Below are 4,995 nucleotides of genomic sequence, written 5' to 3' on the forward strand. Positions count from 1 at the left end.
TTACATGTTATTATATTTCCTATATTTATAATATATGTATATCTCTTGATCAATACTTTTTTTAATTTTTTTTCTTAATCTAGTAAATTTTCTTATTGTATGAAATTTGTAACCCTGTTTATACTACACACGACCTTTTCGGAAGCTTTAAGATAGTCCAAATAATTTATCATCGGTGTTTCTGATTTTAACAAGTTCAATAAAAGCCGCAGGCAAACTGATCTATCCTTGTAAATTTCTTTTTAATTGGGTTAGATGAAAATCCAATATACAAAATTCCTTTCAACATCAAGCAGGCTTGAGTATTATCTAGATTATGTTTTATATAAAAAAAAAAAGCATTTAACTCTTCAACGTGATTCTGGAAAAGGATAGACAATTTATGAATATGACGAATACATAATCTTTCAGTCAGTTTAATTGAAGTGTGGAGCTGGCATGTCAGTTATTGCTGTAGTAGTCCTTTAGTTAATTTATCAGTGTATCATTGCCATTTTGCTTAGTGTCTTAAAAGACTTTTGTTATCTATTCTGACATCGGACTCTGACTTCTTTTAAATTGAGTTTTACTGTGCGTATTGCTGTGTTTTGTTTATCAAGTTCTACATAGGCTAGAGGTATAGAGGGAGGGTTGAAATCTCATAAACATATAAATAAAAGCTACAGAAGGCAATATCATAAATATGACAAGATGTACATTTTTTTACTGTCAATTTTATTTGATATGGGTAGGTCACATGTATTCGACATTGACATTGTATAAGCCAGATGTATACTCCATGCTGAATTTTATTTGATGTATGTAACACGTAAACTCATTAACACCTGTGGATTAAATTGTAATATTTTCCTGTCCTCTAGGAACATAAAACTTACATAATTCACTACCCTTAACTAGACATAGATATCAGTAAATAAAACCGCAGACTTTCTCCTTAAAGTTTAGTGGTTTGTACATATATTGAAGGTGTGCATGTGGTCAGGGTTTAATATTTAACTGCAAAAAATAAAAAAGGGGGTCTCCCAACAATCTCTTTTGCATGGACTACTATATTTTCAATATAATACTTCAATGATAAGGTAAAATAGTAACATATGGTATTGAATAGTGATACCGCACCGGAAAGGATTTGCCGTGGCACCATGGGACGCTTAAACAATATACTATGTAAATATTGACACAATCGTGTTTATATGTTAGCTGAGATCGATAATTATGGAGCTTTTCTTAAAGGGGACCTCGATGTTTTTCGTCATTTGTATTATTAAACGACATTTTATGGATATACTAAACAAGGATTTGTATAGTACTATACAAATCCTTGTACTAAACAATAAGATTAATGTATGAAGGAGAACATAAAGATAGCATATCCTAACAATGATTTTGATGCTATGATATCTTACTGTATACATTCAAAATACTTGCATTTACTTCTCTGATCATTTCTTATAATGATAAGAATAATATTCCCTATACCTTTTCATTATACAAAACTTGTATAAAACTTTGTATGTTTTGAATAACATTAAAAATTGCACGTTGTCATCTTTTCTATTTCAATTTAGTTTTTCAGATTTCGTAGACATTTTTTTTCAATAATACAATCATGCAATTGTGTATTCAAATATTTGATAATAATAATATAATTACTCAAATCAAAATAAGATTAATTAGACAGAGCCATTAACAAAAAAACGAAAAAAAAAACAACACTTTTTGCATATTTTTCTTCAAGATGTCAACAAAACCACACTACTTTTAAAATTTTGATGTTTAAAGAACTCTTTGGTATAATAGAAATTAATATATTGTTTAAAACCTAACTAGATATTTAAAATGATGGATGTAATTAGAAAAGAAGTTCACATCATAAAAATGAGAATAAAACTAAATAACAAGACCAATTTGTCTTTGACTACGGTCAATCTTAGTTGAATGAATATACATCGTATTCATAAATAATGAAGTTTCACTTTCAAATGCTTAGGGACAACAGTAAACATTATTTTAAAATGACGATTCTAATACCATTTGATAGGAAAATTATTTGCCAATACTGTATAATTTGTTAATTTGATTTACAATAAAAAATGAATTTAACATGATTTTTTATAAAATATGTATACCTCGTAATTTAACATATCTCAACCAAAAGAGAACCCGACGTTCAACATGATAGGGACACCAGTAAATATCAAGATAAAGTGGATTTTATTACACCATTTCAAAGCTAAAAAATTGGTGAGATCTCTATGATTTATTAATTTTATATGAGATTTATAAATAAGACATAGTATTCATTTATTTAGCTAGTGGTCATAATTCCCCATAGACAATAACGTTAAAAAAATTTCAATGATTACGGTTCTCTGTGTGGTAGCTGATAAAGCCATCCAGCTGAGCTGTCCGCAATTCTTGTGTATGTTTGACCAAATAAAAGTTAAAAGATGACAAATTGGACAACCGCAATTGTTAAATCGCTTTGACGTCCGAAAAAAAGATAATAATCAACACAATCATGCATTGTAACTTTAAAGCCAGTTAAATCCTTTTTTTGCTGAAAGAACGTGCGATATCATAAAAATTGATTATCAAAACATAACAAAAACACAAGTAAAGAATGTTTAAGTATAAATAAAAACACAAATGTTATTCCTGATTAGTTTTTCGAATTATTTTATTTAGGCGTTGAGACCCTTTGGTGACCCCACAGTTTAAATGTCTATAATAAATACGTCGTTAATAGTTGGCGTTACAGACGAACGTTCACCTAATCTGACCCAGTCAATGGGATATTTTAGCGCGCCAATCAATGGTTTCGTCTACACTGTTATGCACATGATTCTAATAGCTTTACGATCACTGTATATTCCAACACCAGCTTCGGTAATAAGAACTAGAAACAGCCAGTTTAAAATTCCTGCCATACCACTAGTACTGCAGAATCAACATTCATTAATTTTCCCTAGAACAATTGCCATCTGGAGATCCTGGCAAAATCAATTGTGCTCGCACCATCATTGGAGGCCTTCAAATCCCTCTAGGAGCACCAACATCAATAGTGAGGCGAAAGATACCAACTAACTTTTGTACAGTATATGTTATGTTTTAATCACTGGAGCAACCTTTTTATTGGATTGTTTGCAAACATCATACTATTCACATGCATCCTCGTTTGTAGATTTGATTCATTTTTGGTGTTTTAACGCCACTTTTAAGCACCGCATTTGGGCTATTTCATGGCGGCCAGTTTTTATTGGTGGAGGAAGCCGGAGTGCCCGGAGAAAACCACCGACCTTCGATAGGAAAACTGATAATCCTAGTCAATTAAGATTGGAGTCGAGTGCTCGTTAGTAGATGTCCAGTATAGATTTTGATAAGTAATTAAGTTGAAATTGAAGAAGATACCTTGGGGCAGTCAAAAACCATAACTTGATGAAAAACTGACAAGAAGGAAAAGCAACAAGCAACATAAACTCCATCGTAAATTGGGTAAAATGCATAAAATACCACATATATCCCCTTTAAACATATCATATAAGTTATTTCATGTTTAAAATGAAACCATTATATATTGAGATTTATAAATCATATCTAATTTGAGAGAAAACATTCAATATATCAAACTTGTTTCAAATTGGGTAAAAAGTCCAAAAGACACCTAATTATTATGAATTTTGAGAAGAAAAATTCCACATAAAAAACTCCTATACAAATTAAACTACTATGGATTCAAAATAAAATAATCTTTTCCTAGGGGTGGAAAATCCTTAGTTTTTTGAAAAGTTTTAAGTTTTGTTAACTGTTAATTTATAAATATGACCATATCATAATATGTCATTTCAACAAAGAAGTGTAAAATATACTAATACCAATCTACCCAAGATCTCGTCATAACCATCCTGGCATGAACAGACATCTACTAAGCTTTTAAAGACTCTTACAAATATTCATTTTCCCGAATATTCGCAAACAGTGGAACTTATTACTGGCAAATGCTGTACTCTCACTTACAATCAATATATTCAGAGAACAGTGACACCTACTGTCCTCAACAAATCCAGCATTAAATCTAGTAGTATATAGTTTAGGCACCAACCATTCATCGTTTTTATTTTATTACCAGTAATAAAAATAACTTTGTAAATAATTTGATTCTTTATTTCTTCGGATATCAATTTGTTTAAGAATCTAGAAAGTGAACAAATATATTGTTCTTATCAAAAATGAGTAAAAAAAAATAAAAACAAGATTGATTTAAAAAAGAATGTTATTGAAAAAAAAATTGATTTATGATTATAACTGACAAAAAATGTTTTTCCCCAGGAAAAAAAATCCAGCTTCCAATAAGAGATGAATAGTCAGTGCCTTGAGCCATAATGATTATAAAAATGAGAAAATGTGGTATGATTGCCAATGCAACAACTCTGCACAAGAGACCAAAGGAAACAGAAATTAACAACTATAGGTCACTGTATGGCCTTCAACAATGAGTAAAACCCATACCGCATAGTCAGCTATAAAAGGCCCCGAAATGACAAATGTAAAACAATTCAAACAGGAAAACTAATGGCCTGATTTATGTACAAAATAATGAACGAAAAACAAATATGATATACAGCAACAAACAACAAGCACTGAATTACAGGCTCCTGGCTAAAATGTATATGTGAATTTGTTTATAGAATTCAAAGGTTTCTGTGAAATGAAAATAAACATAAACCATTACCATTCAAGCATAAAGTCCAGGTAATGCTTACCCAAATTTTGAAGAACAGTATTATGCTATATACAAAGAAAGGATGGATGGATGGCTTGATTGATATTTAATTCCAGTGGCAAATATTACATGAACATCTGGATGACAACATGCTGTTTAGGACTTAACCTACACAATGAGTTGGATTTATATGGTTTAATATATGCCTAAGCCACATGCATATAATTATGCACAATCAGGCTAGGCTTACAAAAAACTTATGGTAAGCGATA

Source organism: Mytilus californianus, unplaced genomic scaffold, assembly GCF_021869535.1.
Source record: "Mytilus californianus isolate M0D057914Y unplaced genomic scaffold, xbMytCali1.0.p SCAF_2, whole genome shotgun sequence".
Taxonomy (NCBI): domain Eukaryota; kingdom Metazoa; phylum Mollusca; class Bivalvia; order Mytilida; family Mytilidae; genus Mytilus; species Mytilus californianus.